This window comes from Anarhichas minor, unplaced genomic scaffold (assembly GCF_050575085.1).
Source record: "Anarhichas minor isolate MPS153535 unplaced genomic scaffold, ASM5057508v1 ptg000023l, whole genome shotgun sequence".
NCBI classification, from domain to species: domain Eukaryota; kingdom Metazoa; phylum Chordata; class Actinopteri; order Perciformes; family Anarhichadidae; genus Anarhichas; species Anarhichas minor.
The window spans coordinates 5081587-5102669 of record NW_027466469.1 but is presented as its reverse complement, the minus strand read 5'-3'; the positions used below and the strand labels follow the sequence as shown (position 1 = coordinate 5102669).

The 21083-nt window shown below is 44.8% G+C and overlaps 1 protein-coding gene and 32 non-coding genes across 33 annotated transcripts in view; all 33 read left to right on the top strand.

Moving 5' to 3' along the window:
• The window catches only part of slc60a1a (solute carrier family 60 member 1a), a 156340-nt gene that overhangs the window by 12127 nt on the left and 123130 nt on the right, over nt 1–21083 (top strand). The window lies entirely within an intron of this gene.
• trnaf-gaa (transfer RNA phenylalanine (anticodon GAA)) lies at nt 490–562 on the top strand. The gene has a single exon. It is a non-coding gene; the product is annotated as a tRNA-Phe (tRNA).
• Nucleotides 1001–1073, top strand: trnaf-gaa (transfer RNA phenylalanine (anticodon GAA)). The gene has a single exon. It is a non-coding gene; the product is annotated as a tRNA-Phe (tRNA).
• Nucleotides 1512–1584, top strand: trnaf-gaa (transfer RNA phenylalanine (anticodon GAA)). The gene has a single exon. It is a non-coding gene; the product is annotated as a tRNA-Phe (tRNA).
• Nucleotides 2356–2428, top strand: trnaf-gaa (transfer RNA phenylalanine (anticodon GAA)). Its single transcript has one exon. It is a non-coding gene; the product is annotated as a tRNA-Phe (tRNA).
• Nucleotides 3200–3272, top strand: trnaf-gaa (transfer RNA phenylalanine (anticodon GAA)). Its single transcript has one exon. It is a non-coding gene; the product is annotated as a tRNA-Phe (tRNA).
• On the top strand, nt 4555–4627 carry trnaf-gaa (transfer RNA phenylalanine (anticodon GAA)). Its single transcript has one exon. It is a non-coding gene; the product is annotated as a tRNA-Phe (tRNA).
• Nucleotides 5399–5471, top strand: trnaf-gaa (transfer RNA phenylalanine (anticodon GAA)). The gene has a single exon. It is a non-coding gene; the product is annotated as a tRNA-Phe (tRNA).
• Nucleotides 5910–5982, top strand: trnaf-gaa (transfer RNA phenylalanine (anticodon GAA)). The gene has a single exon. It is a non-coding gene; the product is annotated as a tRNA-Phe (tRNA).
• On the top strand, nt 7598–7670 carry trnaf-gaa (transfer RNA phenylalanine (anticodon GAA)). Its single transcript has one exon. It is a non-coding gene; the product is annotated as a tRNA-Phe (tRNA).
• trnaf-gaa (transfer RNA phenylalanine (anticodon GAA)) lies at nt 8109–8181 on the top strand. The gene has a single exon. It is a non-coding gene; the product is annotated as a tRNA-Phe (tRNA).
• trnaf-gaa (transfer RNA phenylalanine (anticodon GAA)) lies at nt 8442–8514 on the top strand. The gene has a single exon. It is a non-coding gene; the product is annotated as a tRNA-Phe (tRNA).
• Nucleotides 8775–8847, top strand: trnaf-gaa (transfer RNA phenylalanine (anticodon GAA)). Its single transcript has one exon. It is a non-coding gene; the product is annotated as a tRNA-Phe (tRNA).
• trnaf-gaa (transfer RNA phenylalanine (anticodon GAA)) lies at nt 9619–9691 on the top strand. The gene has a single exon. It is a non-coding gene; the product is annotated as a tRNA-Phe (tRNA).
• On the top strand, nt 10974–11046 carry trnaf-gaa (transfer RNA phenylalanine (anticodon GAA)). The gene has a single exon. It is a non-coding gene; the product is annotated as a tRNA-Phe (tRNA).
• Nucleotides 11818–11890, top strand: trnaf-gaa (transfer RNA phenylalanine (anticodon GAA)). The gene has a single exon. It is a non-coding gene; the product is annotated as a tRNA-Phe (tRNA).
• On the top strand, nt 12329–12401 carry trnaf-gaa (transfer RNA phenylalanine (anticodon GAA)). The gene has a single exon. It is a non-coding gene; the product is annotated as a tRNA-Phe (tRNA).
• On the top strand, nt 13173–13245 carry trnaf-gaa (transfer RNA phenylalanine (anticodon GAA)). The gene has a single exon. It is a non-coding gene; the product is annotated as a tRNA-Phe (tRNA).
• trnaf-gaa (transfer RNA phenylalanine (anticodon GAA)) lies at nt 14017–14089 on the top strand. The gene has a single exon. It is a non-coding gene; the product is annotated as a tRNA-Phe (tRNA).
• On the top strand, nt 14528–14600 carry trnaf-gaa (transfer RNA phenylalanine (anticodon GAA)). The gene has a single exon. It is a non-coding gene; the product is annotated as a tRNA-Phe (tRNA).
• On the top strand, nt 14861–14933 carry trnaf-gaa (transfer RNA phenylalanine (anticodon GAA)). Its single transcript has one exon. It is a non-coding gene; the product is annotated as a tRNA-Phe (tRNA).
• trnaf-gaa (transfer RNA phenylalanine (anticodon GAA)) lies at nt 15194–15266 on the top strand. Its single transcript has one exon. It is a non-coding gene; the product is annotated as a tRNA-Phe (tRNA).
• Nucleotides 16038–16110, top strand: trnaf-gaa (transfer RNA phenylalanine (anticodon GAA)). Its single transcript has one exon. It is a non-coding gene; the product is annotated as a tRNA-Phe (tRNA).
• Nucleotides 16371–16443, top strand: trnaf-gaa (transfer RNA phenylalanine (anticodon GAA)). The gene has a single exon. It is a non-coding gene; the product is annotated as a tRNA-Phe (tRNA).
• On the top strand, nt 16882–16954 carry trnaf-gaa (transfer RNA phenylalanine (anticodon GAA)). Its single transcript has one exon. It is a non-coding gene; the product is annotated as a tRNA-Phe (tRNA).
• Nucleotides 18158–18230, top strand: trnaf-gaa (transfer RNA phenylalanine (anticodon GAA)). The gene has a single exon. It is a non-coding gene; the product is annotated as a tRNA-Phe (tRNA).
• Nucleotides 18492–18564, top strand: trnaf-gaa (transfer RNA phenylalanine (anticodon GAA)). Its single transcript has one exon. It is a non-coding gene; the product is annotated as a tRNA-Phe (tRNA).
• trnaf-gaa (transfer RNA phenylalanine (anticodon GAA)) lies at nt 19003–19075 on the top strand. Its single transcript has one exon. It is a non-coding gene; the product is annotated as a tRNA-Phe (tRNA).
• Nucleotides 19336–19408, top strand: trnaf-gaa (transfer RNA phenylalanine (anticodon GAA)). The gene has a single exon. It is a non-coding gene; the product is annotated as a tRNA-Phe (tRNA).
• On the top strand, nt 19670–19742 carry trnaf-gaa (transfer RNA phenylalanine (anticodon GAA)). Its single transcript has one exon. It is a non-coding gene; the product is annotated as a tRNA-Phe (tRNA).
• trnaf-gaa (transfer RNA phenylalanine (anticodon GAA)) lies at nt 20181–20253 on the top strand. Its single transcript has one exon. It is a non-coding gene; the product is annotated as a tRNA-Phe (tRNA).
• Nucleotides 20514–20586, top strand: trnaf-gaa (transfer RNA phenylalanine (anticodon GAA)). The gene has a single exon. It is a non-coding gene; the product is annotated as a tRNA-Phe (tRNA).
• Nucleotides 20847–20919, top strand: trnaf-gaa (transfer RNA phenylalanine (anticodon GAA)). Its single transcript has one exon. It is a non-coding gene; the product is annotated as a tRNA-Phe (tRNA).

Below are 21083 nucleotides of genomic sequence, written 5' to 3'. Positions count from 1 at the left end.
TTTGAATTGTAAACTGTAGCTAAGCTAGTCCGATGCTAAGCGACAGTGCAAGAGCCTCTTGATGGTTCATGGATCGTTGCTTTTTCCCGAAATTCCGGCAATTTTTTCCAGATGCTTTGTATGTTGTCTGAGCGCCACTCCAGGCACCCTTGTCGTGCCGAAATAGCTCAGTTGGGAGAGCGTTAGACTGAAGATCTAAATGTCCCTTGTTCAATCCCGGGTTTCGGCAGCTGGAGGTTGTGTTTTGGGGACATATTGCCTCGTTAAATGTTCCTTTGTTGGCATATGGTAGAGTAAGTTGAGTGCTGTATGGAGTCTTCAGTGTTGGATTGTTTTGAATTGTAAACTGGAGCTAAGGTAGTCCGATGCTAAGCGACAGTGCAAGAGCCTCTTGATGGTTCATGGATCGTTGCTTTTCCCCGAAATTCCGGCAATTTTTTCCAGATGCTTTGTATGTTGTCTGAGCGCCACTCCAGGCACCCTTTTTGTGCCGAAATAGCTCAGTTGGGAGAGCGTTAGACTGAAGATCTAAATGTCCCTGGTTCAATCCCGGGTTTCGGCAGCTGGAAGTTGTGTTTTGGGGACATATTGCCTTGTTAAATGTTCCTTTGTTGGCATATTGTAGAGTAAGTTGAGTGCTGTATGGAGTCTTCAGTGTTGTCCCTGAAGTTCAGAACACACCAGTTAATATAACTAGTCAACAAAGTAGGAAAGCAGAAAGCAAACATTCCTGAAATGTCTGTCAATTTTCATTCATTCACAGCAATCTGGTGCGATTCACTCGCTTCCCTTATGTGCTCACCCTGAGGTTGAGGCCTGTATGGAGAGTTCAGTGTTAGATTGCTTTGAATTGTAAACTGTAGCTAAGCTAGTCCGATGCTAAGCGACAGTGCAAGAGCCTCTTGATGGTTCATGGATCGTTGCTTTTTCCCGAAATTCCGGCAATTTTTTCCAGATGCTTTGTATGTTGTCTGAGCGCCACTCCAGGCACCCGTTTTGTGCCGAAATAGCTCAGTTGGGAGAGCGTTAGACTGAAGATCTAAATGTCCCTGGTTCAATCCCGGGTTTCGGCAGCTGGAAGTTGTGTTTTGGGGACATATTGCCTCGTTAAATGTTCCTTTGTTGGCATATGGTAGAGTAAGTTGAGTGCTGTATGGAGTCTTCAGTGTTGTCCCTGAAGTTCAGAACACACCAGTTAATATAACTAGTCAACAAAGTAGGAAAGCAGAAAGCAAACATTCCTGAAATGTCTGTCAATTTTCATTCATTCACAGCAATCTGGTGCGATTCACTCGCTTCCCTTATGTGCTCACCCTGAGGTTGAGGCCTGTATGGAGAGTTCAGTGTTAGATTGCTTTGAATTGTAAACTGTAGCTAAGCTAGTCCGATGCTAAGCGACAGTGCAAGAGCCTCTTGATGGTTCATGGATCGTTGCTTTTTCCCGAAATTCCAGCAATTTTTTCCAGATGCTTTGTATGTTGTCTGAGCGCCACTCCAGGCACCCTTGTCGTGCCGAAATAGCTCAGTTGGGAGAGCGTTAGACTGAAAATCTAAATGTCCCTGGTTCAATCCCGGGTTTCGGCAGCTGGAAGTTGTGTTTTGGGGACATATTGCCTGGTTAAATGTTCCTTTGTTGGCATATGGTAGAGTAAGTTGAGTGCTGTATGGAGTCTTCAGTGTTGGATTGTTTTGAATTGTAAACTGGAGCTAAGCTAGTCCGATGCTAAGCGACAGTGCAAGAGCCTCTTGATGGTTCATGGATCGTTGCTTTTCCCCGAAATTCCGGCAATTTTTTCCAGATGCTTTGTATGTTGTCTGAGCGCCAATCCAGGCACCCTTTTAGTGCCGAAATAGCTCAGTTGGGAGAGCGTTAGACGGAAGATCTAAATGTCCCTGGTTCAATCCAGGGTTTCGGCAGCTGGAAGTTGTGTTTTGGGGACATATTGCCTCGTTAAATGTTCCTTTGTTGGCATATTGTAGAGTAAGTTGAGTGCTGTATGGAGTCTTCAGTGTTGTCCCTGAAGTTCAGAATACACCAGTTAATATAACTAGTCAACAAAGTAGGAAAGCAGAAAGCAAACATTCCTGAAATGTCTGTCAATTTTCATTCATTCACAGCAATCTGGTGCGATTCACTCGCTTCCCTTATGTGCTCACCCTGAGGTTGAGGCCTGTATGGAGAGTTCAGTGTTAGATTGCTTTGAATTGTAAACTGTAGCTAAGCTAGTCCGATGCTAAGCGACAGTGCAAGAGCCTCTTGATGGTTCATGGATCGTTGCTTTTTCCCGAAATTCCGGCAATTTTTTCCAGATGCTTTGTATGTTGTCTGAGCGCCACTCCAGGCACCCGTTTTGTGCCGAAATAGCTCAGTTGGGAGAGCGTTAGACTGAAGATCTAAATGTCCCTGGTTCAATCCCGGGTTTCGGCAGCTGGAAGTTGTGTTTTGGGGACATATTGCCTCGTTAAATGTTCCTTTGTTGGCATATGGTAGAGTAAGTTGAGTGCTGTATGGAGTCTTCAGTGTTGTCCCTGAAGTTCAGAACACACCAGTTAATATAACTAGTCAACAAAGTAGGAAAGCAGAAAGCAAACATTCCTGAAATGTCTGTCAATTTTCATTCATTCACAGCAATCTGGTGCGATTCACTCGCTTCCCTTATGTGCTCACCCTGAGGTTGAGGCCTGTATGGAGAGTTCAGTGTTAGATTGCTTTGAATTGTAAACTGTAGCTAAGCTAGTCCGATGCTAAGCGACAGTGCAAGAGCCTCTTGATGGTTCATGGATCGTTGCTTTTTCCCGAAATTCCGGCAATTTTTTCCAGATGCTTTGTATGTTGTCTGAGCGCCACTCCAGGCACCCTTGTCGTGCCGAAATAGCTCAGTTGGGAGAGCGTTAGACTGAAGATCTAAATGTCCCTTGTTCAATCCCGGGTTTCGGCAGCTGGAGGTTGTGTTTTGGGGACATATTGCCTCGTTAAATGTTCCTTTGTTGGCATATGGTAGAGTAAGTTGAGTGCTGTATGGAGTCTTCAGTGTTGGATTGTTTTGAATTGTAAACTGGAGCTAAGGTAGTCCGATGCTAAGCGACAGTGCAAGAGCCTCTTGATGGTTCATGGATCGTTGCTTTTCCCCGAAATTCCGGCAATTTTTTCCAGATGCTTTGTATGTTGTCTGAGCGCCACTCCAGGCACCCTTTTTGTGCCGAAATAGCTCAGTTGGGAGAGCGTTAGACTGAAGATCTAAATGTCCCTGGTTCAATCCCGGGTTTCGGCAGCTGGAAGTTGTGTTTTGGGGACATATTGCCTCGTTAAATGTTCCTTTGTTGGCATATGGTAGAGTAAGTTGAGTGCTGTATGGAGTCTTCAGTGTTGGATTGTTTTGAATTGTAAACTGGAGCTAAGGTAGTCCGATGCTAAGCGACAGTGCAAGAGCCTCTTGATGGTTCATGGATCGTTGCTTTTCCCCGAAATTCCGGCAATTTTTTCCAGATGCTTTGTATGTTGTCTGAGCGCCAATCCAGGCACCCTTTTAGTGCCGAAATAGCTCAGTTGGGAGAGCGTTAGACGGAAGATCTAAATGTCCCTGGTTCAATCCCGGGTTTCGGCAGCTGGAAGTTGTGTTTTGGGGACATATTGCCTCGTTAAATGTTCCTTTGTTGGCATATTGTAGAGTAAGTTGAGTGCTGTATGGAGTCTTCAGTGTTGTCCCTGAAGTTCAGAATACACCAGTTAATATAACTAGTCAACAAAGTAGGAAAGCAGAAAGCAAACATTCCTGAAATGTCTGTCAATTTTCATTCATTCACAGCAATCTGGTGCGATTCACTCGCTTCCCTTATGTGCTCACCCTGAGGTTGAGGCCTGTATGGAGAGTTCAGTGTTAGATTGCTTTGAATTGTAAACTGTAGCTAAGCTAGTCCGATGCTAAGCGACAGTGCAAGAGCCTCTTGATGGTTCATGGATCGTTGCTTTTTCCCGAAATTCCGGCAATTTTTTCCAGATGCTTTGTATGTTGTCTGAGCGCCACTCCAGGCACCCGTTTTGTGCCGAAATAGCTCAGTTGGGAGAGCGTTAGACTGAAGATCTAAATGTCCCTGGTTCAATCCGGGGTTTCGGCAGCTGGAAGTTGTGTTTTGGGGACATATTGCCTTGTTAAATGTTCCTTTGTTGGCATATTGTAGAGTAAGTTGAGTGCTGTATGGAGTCTTCAGTGTTGTCCCTGAAGTTCAGAACACACCAGTTAATATAACTAGTCAACAAAGTAGGAAAGCAGAAAGCAAACATTCCTGAAATGTCTGTCAATTTTCATTCATTCACAGCAATCTGGTGCGATTCACTCGCTTCCCTTATGTGCTCACCCTGAGGTTGAGGCCTGTATGGAGAGTTCAGTGTTAGATTGCTTTGAATTGTAAACTGTAGCTAAGCTAGTCCGATGCTAAGCGACAGTGCAAGAGCCTCTTGATGGTTCATGGATCGTTGCTTTTTCCCGAAATTCCAGCAATTTTTTCCAGATGCTTTGTATGTTGTCTGAGCGCCACTCCAGGCACCCTTGTCATGCCGAAATAGCTCAGTTGGGAGAGCGTTAGACTGAAGATCTAAATGTCCCTGGTTCAATCCCGGGTTTCGGCAGCTGAAAGTTGTGTTTTGGGGACATATTGCCTCGTTAAATGTTCCTTTGTTGGCATATGGTAGAGTAAGTTGAGTGCTGTATGGAGTCTTCAGTGTTGGATTGTTTTGAATTGTAAACTGGAGCTAAGCTAGTCCGATGCTAAGCGACAGTGCAAGAGCCTCTTGATGGTTCATGGATCGTTGCTTTTCCCCGAAATTCCGGCAATTTTTTCCAGATGCTTTGTATGTTGTCTGAGCGCCAATCCAGGCACCCTTTTAGTGCCGAAATAGCTGAGTTGGGAGAGCGTTAGACTGAAGATCTAAATGTCCCTGGTTCAATCCCGGGTTTCGGCAGCTGGAAGTTGTGTTTTGGGGACATATTGCCTCGTTAAATGTTCCTTTGTTGGCATATTGTAGAGTAAGTTGAGTGCTGTATGGAGTCTTCAGTGTTGTCCCTGAAGTTCAGAACACACCAGTTAATATAACTAGTCAACAAAGTAGGAAAGCAGAAAGCAAACATTCCTGAAATGTCTGTCAATTTTCATTCATTCACAGCAATCTGGTGCGATTCAATCGCTTCCCTTATATGCTCACCCTGAGGTTGAGGCCTGTATGGAGAGTTCAGTGTTAGATTGCTTTGAATTGTAAACTGTAGCTAAGCTAGTCCGATGCTAAGCGACAGTGCAAGAGCCTCTTGATGGTTCATGGATCGTTGCTTTTTCCCGAAATTCCGGCAATTTTTTCCAGATGCTTTGTATGTTGTCTGAGCGCCACTCCAGGCACCCGTTTTGTGCCGAAATAGCTCAGTTGGGAGAGCGTTAGACTGAAGATCTAAATGTCCCTGGTTCAATCCCGGGTTTCGGCAGCTGGAAGTTGTGTTTTGGGGACATATTGCCTCGTTAAATGTTCCTTTGTTGGCATATTGTAGAGTAAGTTGAGTGCTGTATGGAGTCTTCAGTGTTGTCCCTGAAGTTCAGAACACACCAGTTAATATAACTAGTCAACAAAGTAGGAAAGCAGAAAGCAAACATTCCTGAAATGTCTGTCAATTTTCATTCATTCACAGCAATCTGGTGCGATTCACTCGCTTCCCTTATATGCTCACCCTGAGGTTGAGGCCTGTGTGGAGAGTTCAGTGTTGGATTGTTTTGAATTGTACACTGGAGCTAAGCTAGTCCGATGCTAAGCGACAGTGCAAGAGCCTCTTGATGGTTCATGGATCGTTGCTTTTCCCCGAAATTCCGTCAATTTTTTCCAGATGCTTTGTATGTTGTCTGAGCGCCAATCCAGGCACCCTTTTTGTGCCGAAATAGCTCAGTTGGGAGAGCGTTAGACTGAAGATCTAAATGTCCCTGGTTCAATCCCGGGTTTCGGCAGCTGAAAGTTGTGTTTTGGGGACATATTGCCTCGTTAAATGTTCCTTTGTTGGCATATGGTAGAGTAAGTTGAGTGCTGTATGGAGTCTTCAGTGTTGGATTGTTTTGAATTGTAAACTGGAGCTAAGCTAGTCCGATGCTAAGCGACAGTGCAAGAGCCTCTTGATGGTTCATGGATCGTTGCTTTTCCCCGAAATTCCGGCAATTTTTTCCAGATGCTTTGTATGTTGTCTGAGCGCCAATCCAGGCACCCTTTTAGTGCCGAAATAGCTGAGTTGGGAGAGCGTTAGACTGAAGATCTAAATGTCCCTGGTTCAATCCCGGGTTTCGGCAGCTGGAAGTTGTGTTTTGGGGACATATTGCCTCGTTAAATGTTCCTTTGTTGGCATATGGTAGAGTAAGTTGAGTGCTGTATGGAGTCTTCAGTGTTGTCCCTGAAGTTCAGAACACACCAGTTAATATAACTAGTCAACAAAGTAGGAAAGCAGAAAGCAAACATTCCTGAAATGTCTGTCAATTTTCATTCATTCACAGCAATCTGGTGCGATTCACTCGCTTCCCTTATATGCTCACCCTGAGGTTGAGGCCTGTGTGGAGAGTTCAGTGTTGGATTGTTTTGAATTGTACACTGGAGCTAAGCTAGTCCGATGCTAAGCGACAGTGCAAGAGCCTCTTGATGGTTCATGGATCGTTGCTTTTCCCCGAAATTCCGTCAATTTTTTCCAGATGCTTTGTATGTTGTCTGAGCGCCAATCCAGGCACCCTTTTTGTGCCGAAATAGCTCAGTTGGGAGAGCGTTAGACTGAAGATCTAAATGTCCCTGGTTCAATCCCGGGTTTTGGCAGCTGGAAGTTGTGTTTTGGGGACATATTGCCTTGTTAAATGTTCCTTTGTTGGCATATTGTAGAGTAAGTTGAGTGCTGTATGGAGTCTTCAGTGTTGTCCCTGAAGTTCAGAACACACCAGTTAATATAACTAGTCAACAAAGTAGGAAAGCAGAAAGCAAACATTCCTGAAATGTCTGTCAATTTTCATTCATTCACAGCAATCTGGTGCGATTCACTCGCTTCCCTTATGTGCTCAACCTGAGGTTGAGGCCTGTATGGAGAGTTCAGTGTTAGATTGCTTTGAATTGTAAACTGTAGCTAAGCTAGTCCGATGCTAAGCGACAGTGCAAGAGCCTCTTGATGGTTCATGGATCGTTGCTTTTTCCCGAAATTCCGGCAATTTTTTCCAGATGCTTTGTATGTTGTCTGAGCGCCACTCCAGGCACCTTTGTCGTGCTGTAATAGCTCAGTTGGGAGAGCGTTAGACTGAAGATCTAAATGTGCCTGGTTCAATCCCGGGTTTCGGCAGCTGGGAGTTGTGTTTTGGGGACATATTGCCTCGTTAAATGTTCCTTTGTTGGCATATGGTAGAGTAAGTTGAGTGCTGTATGGAGTCTTCAGTGTTGGATTGTTTTGAATTGTAAACTGGAGCTAAGCTAGTCCGATGCTAAGCGACAGTGCAAGAGCCTCTTGATGGTTCATGGATCGTTGCTTTTTCCCGAAATTCCGGCAATTTTTTCCAGATGCTTTGTATGTTATCTGAGCGCCACTCCAGGCACCCTTTTCGTGCCGAAATAGCTCAGTTGGGAGAGCGTTAGACTGAAGATCTAAATGTCCCTGGTTCAATCCCGGGTTTCGGCAGCTGGAAGTTGTGTTTTGGGGACATATTGCCTTGTTAAATGTTCCTTTGTTGGCATATGGTAGAGTAAGTTGAGTGCTGTATGGAGTCTTCAGTGTTGTCCCTGAAGTTCAGAACACACCAGTTAATATAACTAGTCAACAAAGTAGGAAAGCAGAAAGCAAACATTCCTGAAATGTCTGTCAATTTTCATTCATTCACAGCAATCTGGTGCGATTCACTCGCTTCCCTTATGTGCTCACCCTGAGGTTGAGGCCTGTATGGAGAGTTCAGTGTTAGATTGCTTTGAATTGTAAACTGTAGCTAAGCTAGTCCGATGCTAAGCGACAGTGCAAGAGCCTCTTGATGGTTCATGGATCGTTGCTTTTTCCCGAAATTCCGGCAATTTTTTCCAGATGCTTTGTATGTTGTCTGAGCGCCACTCCAGGCACACTTTTTGTGCCGAAATAGCTCAGTTGGGAGAGCGTTAGACTGAAGATCTAAATGTCCCTGGTTCAATCCCGGGTTTCGGCAGCTGGAAGTTGTGTTTTGGGGACATATTGCCTCGTTAAATGTTCCTTTGTTGGCATATGGTAGAGTAAGTTGAGTGCTGTATGGAGTCTTCAGTGTTGGATTGTTTTGAATTGTAAACTGGAGCTAAGCTAGTCCGATGCTAAGCGACAGTGCAAGAGCCTCTTGATGGTTCATGGATCGTTGCTTTTTCCTGAAATTCCGGCAATTTTTTCCAGATGCTTTGTATGTTGTCTGAGCGCCACTCCAGGCACCCGTTTTGTGCCGAAATAGCTCAGTTGGGAGAGCGTTAGACTGAAGATCTAAATGTCCCTGGTTCAATCCCGGGTTTCGGCAGCTGGAAGTTGTGTTTTGGGGACATATTGCCTCGTTAAATGTTCCTTTGTTGGCATATGGTAGAGTAAGTTGAGTGCTGTATGGAGTCTTCAGTGTTGGATTGTTTTGAATTGTACACTGGAGCTAAGCTAGTCCGATGCTAAGCGACAGTGCAAGAGCCTCTTGATGGTTCATGGATCGTTGCTTTTCCCCGAAATTCCGTCAATTTTTTCCAGATGCTTTGTATGTTGTCTGAGCGCCAATCCAGGCACCCTTTTCGTGCCGAAATAGCTCAGTTGGGAGAGCGTTAGACTGAAGATCTAAATGTCCCTGGTTCAATCCCGGGTTTTGGCAGCTGGAAGTTGTGTTTTGGGGACATATTGCCTTGTTAAATGTTCCTTTGTTGGCATATTGTAGAGTAAGTTGAGTGCTGTATGGAGTCTTCAGTGTTGTCCCTGAAGTTCAGAACACACCAGTTAATATAACTAGTCAACAAAGTAGGAAAGCAGAAAGCAAACATTCCTGAAATGTCTGTCAATTTTCATTCATTCACAGCAATCTGGTGCGATTCACTCGCTTCCCTTATGTGCTCAACCTGAGGTTGAGGCCTGTATGGAGAGTTCAGTGTTAGATTGCTTTGAATTGTAAACTGTAGCTAAGCTAGTCCGATGCTAAGCGACAGTGCAAGAGCCTCTTGATGGTTCATGGATCGTTGCTTTTTCCCGAAATTCCGGCAATTTTTTCCAGATGCTTTGTATGTTGTCTGAGCGCCACTCCAGGCAACTTTGTAGTGCCGAAATAGCTCAGTTGGGAGAGCGTTAGACTGAAGATCTAAATGTCCCTGGTTCAATCCTGGGTTTCGGCAGCTGGGAGTTGTGTTTTGGGGACATATTGCCTCGTTAAATGTTCCTTTGTTGGCATATGGTAGAGTAAGTTGAGTGCTGTATGGAGTCTTCAGTGTTGGATTGTTTTGAATTGTAAACTGGAGCTAAGCTAGTCCGATGCTAAGCGACAGTGCAAGAGCCTCTTGATGGTTCATGGATCGTTGCTTTTCCCCGAAATTCCGGCAATTTTTTCCAGATGCTTTGTATGTTGTCTGAGCGCCAATCCAGGCACCCTTTTCGTGCCGAAATAGCTCAGTTGGGAGAGCGTTAGACTGAAGATCTAAATGTCCCTGGTTCAATCCCGGGTTTCGGCAGCTGGGAGTTGTGTTTTGGGGACATATTGCCTCGTTAAATGTTCCTTTGTTGGCATATGGTAGAGTAAGTTGAGTGCTGTATGGAGTCTTCAGTGTTGGATTGTTTTGAATTGTAAACTGGAGCTAAGCTAGTCCGATGCTAAGCGACAGTGCAAGAGCCTCTTGATGGTTCATGGATCGTTGCTTTTCCCCGAAATTCCGGCAATTTTTTCCAGATGCTTTGTATGTTGTCTGAGCGCCAATCCAGGCACCCTTTTAGTGCCGAAATAGCTCAGTTGGGAGAGCGTTAGACGGAAGATCTAAATGTCCCTGGTTCAATCCCGGGTTTCGGCAGCTGGAAGTTGTGTTTTGGGGACATATTGCCTTGTTAAATGTTCCTTTGTTGGCATATTGTAGAGTAAGTTGAGTGCTGTATGGAGTCTTCAGTGTTGTCCCTGAAGTTCAGAATACACCAGTTAATATAACTAGTCAACAAAGTAGGAAAGCAGAAAGCAAACATTCCTGAAATGTCTGTCAATTTTCATTCATTCACAGCAATCTGGTGCGATTCACTCGCTTCCCTTATGTGCTCACCCTGAGGTTGAGGCCTGTATGGAGAGTTCAGTGTTAGATTGCTTTGAATTGTAAACTGTAGCTAAGCTAGTCCGATGCTAAGCGACAGTGCAAGAGCCTCTTGATGGTTCATGGATCGTTGCTTTTTCCCGAAATTCCGGCAATTTTTTCCAGATGCTTTGTATGTTGTCTGAGCGCCACTCCAGGCACCCGTTTTGTGCCGAAATAGCTCAGTTGGGAGAGCGTTAGACTGAAGATCTAAATGTCCCTGGTTCAATCCGGGGTTTCGGCAGCTGGAAGTTGTGTTTTGGGGACATATTGCCTTGTTAAATGTTCCTTTGTTGGCATATTGTAGAGTAAGTTGAGTGCTGTATGGAGTCTTCAGTGTTGTCCCTGAAGTTCAGAACACACCAGTTAATATAACTAGTCAACAAAGTAGGAAAGCAGAAAGCAAACATTCCTGAAATGTCTGTCAATTTTCATTCATTCACAGCAATCTGGTGCGATTCACTCGCTTCCCTTATGTGCTCACCCTGAGGTTGAGGCCTGTATGGAGAGTTCAGTGTTAGATTGCTTTGAATTGTAAACTGTAGCTAAGCTAGTCCGATGCTAAGCGACAGTGCAAGAGCCTCTTGATGGTTCATGGATCGTTGCTTTTTCCCGAAATTCCAGCAATTTTTTCCAGATGCTTTGTATGTTGTCTGAGCGCCACTCCAGGCACCCTTGTCATGCCGAAATAGCTCAGTTGGGAGAGCGTTAGACTGAAGATCTAAATGTCCCTGGTTCAATCCCGGGTTTCGGCAGCTGAAAGTTGTGTTTTGGGGACATATTGCCTCGTTAAATGTTCCTTTGTTGGCATATGGTAGAGTAAGTTGAGTGCTGTATGGAGTCTTCAGTGTTGGATTGTTTTGAATTGTAAACTGGAGCTAAGCTAGTCCGATGCTAAGCGACAGTGCAAGAGCCTCTTGATGGTTCATGGATCGTTGCTTTTCCCCGAAATTCCGGCAATTTTTTCCAGATGCTTTGTATGTTGTCTGAGCGCCAATCTAGGCACCCTTTTAGTGCCGAAATAGCTGAGTTGGGAGAGCGTTAGACTGAAGATCTAAATGTCCCTGGTTCAATCCCGGGTTTCGGCAGCTGGAAGTTGTGTTTTGGGGACATATTGCCTCGTTAAATGTTCCTTTGTTGGCATATTGTAGAGTAAGTTGAGTGCTGTATGGAGTCTTCAGTGTTGTCCCTGAAGTTCAGAACACACCAGTTAATATAACTAGTCAACAAAGTAGGAAAGCAGAAAGCAAACATTCCTGAAATGTCTGTCAATTTTCATTCATTCACAGCAATCTGGTGCGATTCAATCGCTTCCCTTATATGCTCACCCTGAGGTTGAGGCCTGTATGGAGAGTTCAGTGTTAGATTGCTTTGAATTGTAAACTGTAGCTAAGCTAGTCCGATGCTAAGCGACAGTGCAAGAGCCTCTTGATGGTTCATGGATCGTTGCTTTTTCCCGAAATTCCGGCAATTTTTTCCAGATGCTTTGTATGTTGTCTGAGCGCCACTCCAGGCACCCGTTTTGTGCCGAAATAGCTCAGTTGGGAGAGCGTTAGACTGAAGATCTAAATGTCCCTGGTTCAATCCCGGGTTTCGGCAGCTGGAAGTTGTGTTTTGGGGACATATTGCCTCGTTAAATGTTCCTTTGTTGGCATATGGTAGAGTAAGTTGAGTGCTGTATGGAGTCTTCAGTGTTGTCCCTGAAGTTCAGAACACACCAGTTAATATAACTAGTCAACAAAGTAGGAAAGCAGAAAGCAAACATTCCTGAAATGTCTGTCAATTTTCATTCATTCACAGCAATCTGGTGCGATTCACTCGCTTCCCTTATATGCTCACCCTGAGGTTGAGGCCTGTGTGGAGAGTTCAGTGTTGGATTGTTTTGAATTGTACACTGGAGCTAAGCTAGTCCGATGCTAAGCGACAGTGCAAGAGCCTCTTGATGGTTCATGGATCGTTGCTTTTCCCCGAAATTCCGTCAATTTTTTCCAGATGCTTTGTATGTTGTCTGAGCGCCAATCCAGGCACCCTTTTTGTGCCGAAATAGCTCAGTTGGGAGAGCGTTAGACTGAAGATCTAAATGTCCCTGGTTCAATCCCGGGTTTCGGCAGCTGAAAGTTGTGTTTTGGGGACATATTGCCTCGTTAAATGTTCCTTTGTTGGCATATGGTAGAGTAAGTTGAGTGCTGTATGGAGTCTTCAGTGTTGGATTGTTTTGAATTGTAAACTGGAGCTAAGCTAGTCCGATGCTAAGCGACAGTGCAAGAGCCTCTTGATGGTTCATGGATCGTTGCTTTTCCCCGAAATTCCGGCAATTTTTTCCAGATGCTTTGTATGTTGTCTGAGCGCCAATCCAGGCACCCTTTTAGTGCCGAAATAGCTGAGTTGGGAGAGCGTTAGACTGAAGATCTAAATGTCCCTGGTTCAATCCCGGGTTTCGGCAGCTGGAAGTTGTGTTTTGGGGACATATTGCCTCGTTAAATGTTCCTTTGTTGGCATATGGTAGAGTAAGTTGAGTGCTGTATGGAGTCTTCAGTGTTGTCCCTGAAGTTCAGAACACACCAGTTAATATAACTAGTCAACAAAGTAGGAAAGCAGAAAGCAAACATTCCTGAAATGTCTGTCAATTTTCATTCATTCACAGCAATCTGGTGCGATTCACTCGCTTCCCTTATATGCTCACCCTGAGGTTGAGGCCTGTGTGGAGAGTTCAGTGTTGGATTGTTTTGAATTGTACACTGGAGCTAAGCTAGTCCGATGCTAAGCGACAGTGCAAGAGCCTCTTGATGGTTCATGGATCGTTGCTTTTCCCCGAAATTCCGTCAATTTTTTCCAGATGCTTTGTATGTTGTCTGAGCGCCAATCCAGGCACCCTTTTTGTGCCGAAATAGCTCAGTTGGGAGAGCGTTAGACTGAAGATCTAAATGTCCCTGGTTCAATCCCGGGTTTTGGCAGCTGGAAGTTGTGTTTTGGGGACATATTGCCTTGTTAAATGTTCCTTTGTTGGCATATTGTAGAGTAAGTTGAGTGCTGTATGGAGTCTTCAGTGTTGTCCCTGAAGTTCAGAACACACCAGTTAATATAACTAGTCAACAAAGTAGGAAAGCAGAAAGCAAACATTCCTGAAATGTCTGTCAATTTTCATTCATTCACAGCAATCTGGTGCGATTCACTCGCTTCCCTTATGTGCTCAACCTGAGGTTGAGGCCTGTATGGAGAGTTCAGTGTTAGATTGCTTTGAATTGTAAACTGTAGCTAAGCTAGTCCGATGCTAAGCGACAGTGCAAGAGCCTCTTGATGGTTCATGGATCGTTGCTTTTTCCCGAAATTCCGGCAATTTTTTCCAGATGCTTTGTATGTTGTCTGAGCGCCACTCCAGGCACCTTTGTCGTGCTGTAATAGCTCAGTTGGGAGAGCGTTAGACTGAAGATCTAAATGTGCCTGGTTCAATCCCGGGTTTCGGCAGCTGGGAGTTGTGTTTTGGGGACATATTGCCTCGTTAAATGTTCCTTTGTTGGCATATGGTAGAGTAAGTTGAGTGCTGTATGGAGTCTTCAGTGTTGGATTGTTTTGAATTGTAAACTGGAGCTAAGCTAGTCCGATGCTAAGCGACAGTGCAAGAGCCTCTTGATGGTTCATGGATCGTTGCTTTTTCCCGAAATTCCGGCAATTTTTTCCAGATGCTTTGTATGTTGTCTGAGCGCCACTCCAGGCACCCTTTTCGTGCCGAAATAGCTCAGTTGGGAGAGCGTTAGACTGAAGATCTAAATGTCCCTGGTTCAATCCCGGGTTTCGGCAGCTGGAAGTTGTGTTTTGGGGACATATTGCCTTGTTAAATGTTCCTTTGTTGGCATATGGTAGAGTAAGTTGAGTGCTGTATGGAGTCTTCAGTGTTGTCCCTGAAGTTCAGAACACACCAGTTAATATAACTAGTCAACAAAGTAGGAAAGCAGAAAGCAAACATTCCTGAAATGTCTGTCAATTTTCATTCATTCACAGCAATCTGGTGCGATTCACTCGCTTCCCTTATGTGCTCACCCTGAGGTTGAGGCCTGTATGGAGAGTTCAGTGTTAGATTGCTTTGAATTGTAAACTGTAGCTAAGCTAGTCCGATGCTAAGCGACAGTGCAAGAGCCTCTTGATGGTTCATGGATCGTTGCTTTTTCCCGAAATTCCGGCAATTTTTTCCAGATGCTTTGTATGTTGTCTGAGCGCCACTCCAGGCACACTTTTTGTGCCGAAATAGCTCAGTTGGGAGAGCGTTAGACTGAAGATCTAAATGTCCCTGGTTCAATCCCGGGTTTCGGCAGCTGGAAGTTGTGTTTTGGGGACATATTGCCTCGTTAAATGTTCCTTTGTTGGCATATGGTAGAGTAAGTTGAGTGCTGTATGGAGTCTTCAGTGTTGGATTGTTTTGAATTGTAAACTGGAGCTAAGCTAGTCCGATGCTAAGCGACAGTGCAAGAGCCTCTTGATGGTTCATGGATCGTTGCTTTTTCCTGAAATTCCGGCAATTTTTTCCAGATGCTTTGTATGTTGTCTGAGCGCCACTCCAGGCACCCGTTTTGTGCCGAAATAGCTCAGTTGGGAGAGCGTTAGACTGAAGATCTAAATGTCCCTGGTTCAATCCCGGGTTTCGGCAGCTGGAAGTTGTGTTTTGGGGACATATTGCCTCGTTAAATGTTCCTTTGTTGGCATATGGTAGAGTAAGTTGAGTGCTGTATGGAGTCTTCAGTGTTGGATTGTTTTGAATTGTACACTGGAGCTAAGCTAGTCCGATGCTAAGCGACAGTGCAAGAGCCTCTTGATGGTTCATGGATCGTTGCTTTTCCCCGAAATTCCGTCAATTTTTTCCAGATGCTTTGTATGTTGTCTGAGCGCCAATCCAGGCACCCTTTTCGTGCCGAAATAGCTCAGTTGGGAGAGCGTTAGACTGAAGATCTAAATGTCCCTGGTTCAATCCCGGGTTTTGGCAGCTGGAAGTTGTGTTTTGGGGACATATTGCCTTGTTAAATGTTCCTTTGTTGGCATATTGTAGAGTAAGTTGAGTGCTGTATGGAGTCTTCAGTGTTGTCCCTGAAGTTCAGAACACACCAGTTAATATAACTAGTCAACAAAGTAGGAAAGCAGAAAGCAAACATTCCTGAAATGTCTGTCAATTTTCATTCATTCACAGCAATCTGGTGCGATTCACTCGCTTCCCTTATGTGCTCAACCTGAGGTTGAGGCCTGTATGGAGAGTTCAGTGTTAGATTGCTTTGAATTGTAAACTGTAGCTAAGCTAGTCCGATGCTAAGCGACAGTGCAAGAGCCTCTTGATGGTTCATGGATCGTTGCTTTTTCCCGAAATTCCGGCAATTTTTTCCAGATGCTTTGTATGTTGTCTGAGCGCCACTCCAGGCAACTTTGTAGTGCCGAAATAGCTCAGTTGGGAGAGCGTTAGACTGAAGATCTAAATGTCCCTGGTTCAATCCTGGGTTTCGGCAGCTGGGAGTTGTGTTTTGGGGACATATTGCCTCGTTAAATGTTCCTTTGTTGGCATATGGTAGAGTAAGTTGAGTGCTGTATGGAGTCTTCAGTGTTGGATTGTTTTGAATTGTAAACTGGAGCTAAGCTAGTCCGATGCTAAGCGACAGTGCAAGAGCCTCTTGATGGTTCATGGATCGTTGCTTTTCCCCGAAATTCCGGCAATTTTTTCCAGATGCTTTGTATGTTGTCTGAGCGCCAATCCAGGCACCCTTTTCGTGCCGAAATAGCTCAGTTGGGAGAGCGTTAGACTGAAGATCTAAATGTCCCTGGTTCAATCCCGGGTTTCGGCAGCTGGGAGTTGTGTTTTGGGGACATATTGCCTCGTTAAATGTTCCTTTGTTGGCATATGGTAGAGTAAGTTGAGTGCTGTATGGAGTCTTCAGTGTTGGATTGTTTTGAATTGTAAACTGGAGCTAAGCTAGTCCGATGCTAAGCGACAGTGCAAGAGCCTCTTGATGGTTCATGGATCGTTGCTTTTCCCCGAAATTCCGGCAATTTTTTCCAGATGCTTTGTATGTTGTCTGAGCGCCAATCCAGGCACCCTTTTCGTGCCGAAATAGCTCAGTTGGGAGAGCGTTAGACTGAAGATCTAAATGTCCCTGGTTCAATCCCGGGTTTCGGCAGCTGGAAGTTGTGTTTTGGGGACATATTGCCTTGTTAAATGTTCCTTTGTTGGCATATGGTAGAGTAAGTTGAGTGCTGTATGGAGTCTTCAGTGTTGTCCCTGAAGTTCAGAACACACCAGTTAATATAACTAGTCAACAAAGTAGGAAAGCAGAAAGCAAACATTCCTGAAATGTCTGTCAATTTTCATTCATTCACAGCAATCTGGTGCGATTCACTCGCTTCCCTTATGTGCTCACCCTGAGGTTGAGGCCTGTATGGAGAGTTCAGTGTTAGATTGCTTTGAATTGTAAACTGTAGCTAAGCTAGTCCGATGCTAAGCGACAGTGCAAGAGCCTCTTGATGGTTCATGGATCGTTGCTTTTTCCCGAAATTCCGGCAATTTTTTCCAGATGCTTTGTATGTTGTCTGAGCGCCACTCCAGGCACACTTTTTGTGCCGAAATAGCTCAGTTGGGAGAGCGTTAGACTGAAGATCTAAATGTCCCTGGTTCAATCCCGGGTTTCGGCAGCTGGAAGTTGTGTTTTGGGGACATATTGCCTCGTTAAATGTTCCTTTGTTGGCATATGGTAGAGTAAGTTGAGTGCTGTATGGAGTCTTCAGTGTTGGATTGTTTTGAATTGTAAACTGGAGCTAAGCTAGTCCGATGCTAAGCGACAGTGCAAGAGCCTCTTGATGGTTCATGGATCGTTGCTTTTTCCTGAAATTCCGGCAATTTTTTCCAGATGCTTTGTATGTTGTCTGAGCGCCACTCCAGGCACCTTTGTCGTGCCGAAATAGCTCAGTTGGGAGAGAGTTAGACTGAAGATCTAAATGTCCCTGGTTCAATCCCGGGTTTCGGCAGCTGGGAGTTGTGTTTTGGGGACATATTGCCTCGTTAAATGTTCCTTTGTTGGCATATGGTAGAGTAAGTTGAGTGCTGTATGGAGTCTTCAGTGTTGGATTGTTTTGAATTGTAAACTGGAGCTAAGCTAGTCCGATGCTAAGCGACAGTGCAAGAGCCTCTTGATGGTTCATGGATCGTTGCTTTTCACCGAAATTCCGGCAATTTTTTCCAGATGCTTTGTATGTTGTCTGAGCGCCAATCCAGGCACCCTTTTCGTGCCGAAATAGCTCAGTTAGGAGAGCGTTAGACTGAAGATCTAAATGTCCCTGGTTCAATCCCGGGTTTCGGCAGCTGGAAGTTGTGTTTTGGGGACATATTGCCTTGTTAAATGTTCCTTTGTTGGCATATGGTAGAGTAAGTTGAGTGCTGTATGGAGTCTTCAGTGTTGTCCCTGAAGTTCAGAACACACCAGTTAATATAACTAGTCAACAAAGTAGGAAAGCAGAAAGCAAACATTCCTGAAATGTCTGTCAATTTTCATTCATTCACAGCAATCTGGTGCGATTCACTCGCTTCCCTTATGTGCTCACCCTGAGGTTGAGGCCTGTATGGAGAGTTCAGTGTTAGATTGCTTTGAATTGTAAACTGTAGCTAAGCTAGTCCGATGCTAAGCGACAGTGCAAGAGCCTCTTGATGGTTCATGGATCGTTGCTTTTTCCCGAAATTCCGGCAATTTTTTCCAGATGCTTTGTATGTTGTCTGAGCGCCACTCCAGGCAGCAAGAGCCTCTTGATGGTTCATGGATCGTTGCTTTTTCCTGAAATTCCGGCAATTTTTTCCAGATGCTTTGTATGTTGTCTGAGCGCCACTCCAGGCACCCGTTTTGTGCCGAAATAGCTCAGTTGGGAGAGCGTTAGACTGAAGATCTAAATGTCCCTGGTTCAATCCCGGGTTTCGGCAGCTGGAAGTTGTGTTTTGGGGACATATTGCCTCGTTAAATGTTCCTTTGTTGGCATATGGTAGAGTAAGTTGAGTGCTGTATGGAGTCTTCAGTGTTGGATTGTTTTGAATTGTAAACTGGAACTAAGGTAGTCCGATGCTAAGCGACAGTGCAAGAGCCTCTTGATTGGTTCATGGATTGTTGCTTTTCCCCGAAATTCCGGCAATTTTTTCCAGATGCTTTGTATGTTGTCTGAGCGCCAATCCAGGCACCCTTTTAGTGCCGAAATAGCTCAGTTGGGAGAGCGTTAGACTGAAGATCTAAATGTCCCTGGTTCAATCCCGGGTTTCGGCAGCTGGAAGTTGTGTTTTGGGGACATATTGCCTCGTTAAATGTTCCTTTGTTGGCATATTGTAGAGTAAGTTGAGTGCTGTATGGAGTCTTCAGTGTTGTCCCTGAAGTTCAGAACACACCAGTTAATATAACTAGTCAACAAAGTAGGAAAGCAGAAAGCAAACATTCCTGAAATGTCTGTCAATTTTCATTCATTCACAGCAATCTGGTGCGATTCACTCGCTTCCCTTATGTGCTCACCCTGAGGTTGAGGCCTGTATGGAGAGTTCAGTGTTAGATTGCTTTGAATTGTAAACTGTAGCTAAGCTAGTCCGATGCTAAGCGACAGTGCAAGAGCCTCTTGATGGTTCATGGATCGTTGCTTTTTCCCGAAATTCCGGCAATTTTTTCCAGATGCTTTGTATGTTGTCTGAGCGCCACTCCAGGCACCCTTGTCGTGCCGAAATAGCTCAGTTGGGAGAGCGTTAGACTGAAGATCTAAATGTCCCTGGTTCAATCCCGGGTTTCGGCAGCTGGAAGTTGTGTTTTGGGGACATATTGCCTCGTTAAATGTTCCTTTGTTGGCATATGGTAGAGTAAGTTGAGTGCTGTGTGGAGTCTTCAGTGTTGGATTGTTTTGAATTGTAAACTGGAGCTAAGCTAGTCCGATGCTAAGCGACAGTGCAAGAGCCTCTTGATGGTTCATGGATCGTTGCTTTTTCCTGAAATTCCGGCAATTTTTTCCAGATGCTTTGTATGTTGTCTGAGCGCCACTCCAGGCACCCGTTTTGTGCCGAAATAGCTCAGTTGGGAGAGCGTTAGACTGAAGATCTAAATGTCCCTGGTTCAATCCCGGGTTTCGGCAGCTGGAAGTTGTGTTTTGGGGACATATTGCCTCGTTAAATGTTCCTTTGTTGGCATATGGTAGAGTAAGTTGAGTGCTGTATGGAGTCTTCAGTGTTGGATTGTTTTGAATTGTAAACTGGAACTAAGGTAGTCCGATGCTAAGCGACAGTGCAAGAGCCTCTTGATTGGTTCATGGATCGTTGCTTTTCCCCGAAATTCCGGCAATTTTTTCCAGATGCTTTGTATGTTGTCTGAGCGCCACTCCAGGCACCCGTTTTGTGCCGAAATAGCTCAGTTGGGAGAGCGTTAGACTGAAGATCTAAATGTCCCTGGTTCAATCCCGGGTTTCGGCAGCTGGAAGTTGTGTTTTGGGGACATATTGCCTCGTTAAATGTTCCTTTGTTGGCATATTGTAGAGTAAGTTGAGTGCTGTATGGAGTCTTCAGTGTTGTCCCTGAAGTTCAGAACACACCAGTTAATATAACTAGTCAACAAAGTAGGAAAGCAGAAAGCAAACATTCCTGAAATGTCTGTCAATTTTCATTCATTCACAGCAATCTGGTGCGATTCACTCGCTTCCCTTATGTGCTCACCCTGAGGTTGAGGCCTGTATGGAGAGTTCAGTGTTAGATTGCTTTGAATTGTAAACTGTAGCTAAGCTAGTCCGATGCTAAGCGACAGTGCAAGAGCCTCTTGATGGTTCATGGATCGTTGCTTTTTCCCGAAATTCCGGCAATTTTTTCCAGATGCTTTGTATGTTGTCTGAGCGCCACTCCAGGCACCCTTGTCGTGCCGAAATAGCTCAGTTGGGAGAGCGTTAGACTGAAGATCTAAATGTCCCTGGTTCAATCCCGGGTTTCGGCAGCTGGAAGTTGTGTTTTGGGGACATATTGCCTCGTTAAATGTTCCTTTGTTGGCATATGGTAGAGTAAGTTGAGTGCTGTATGGAGTCTTCAGTGTTGGATTGTTTTGAATTGTAAACTGGAGCTAAGCTAGTCCGATGCTAAGCGACAGTGCAAGAGCCTCTTGATGGTTCATGGATCGTTGCTTTTTCCTGAAATTCCGGCAATTTTTTCCAGATGCTTTGTATGTTGTCTGAGCGCCACTCCAGGCACCCGTTTTGTGCCGAAATAGCTCAGTTGGGAGAGCGTTAGACTGAAGATCTAAATGTCCCTGGTTCAATCCCGGGTTTCGGCAGCTGGAAGTTGTGTTTTGGGGACATATTGCCTCGTTAAATGTTCCTTTGTTGGCATATGGTAGAGTAAGTTGAGTGCTGTATGGAGTCTTCAGTGTTGGATTGTTTTGAATTGTAAACTGGAACTAAGGTAGTCCGATGCTAAGCGACAGTGCAAGAGCCTCTTGATGGTTCATGGATCGTTGCTTTTCCCCGAAATTCCGTCAATTTTTTCCAGATGCTTTGTATGTTGTCTGAGCGCCAATCCAGGCACCCTTTTCGTGCCGAAATAGCTCAGTTGGGAGAGCGTTAGACTGAAGATCTAAATGTCCCTGGTTCAATCCCGGGTTTCGGCAGCTGGAAGTTGTGTTTTGGGGACATATTGCCTCGTTAAATGTTCCTTTGTTGGCATATGGTAGAGTAAGTTGAGTGCTGTATGGAGTCTTCAGTGTTGGATTGTTTTGAATTGTAAACTGGAACTAAGGTAGTCCGATGCTAAGCGACAGTGCAAGAGCCTCTT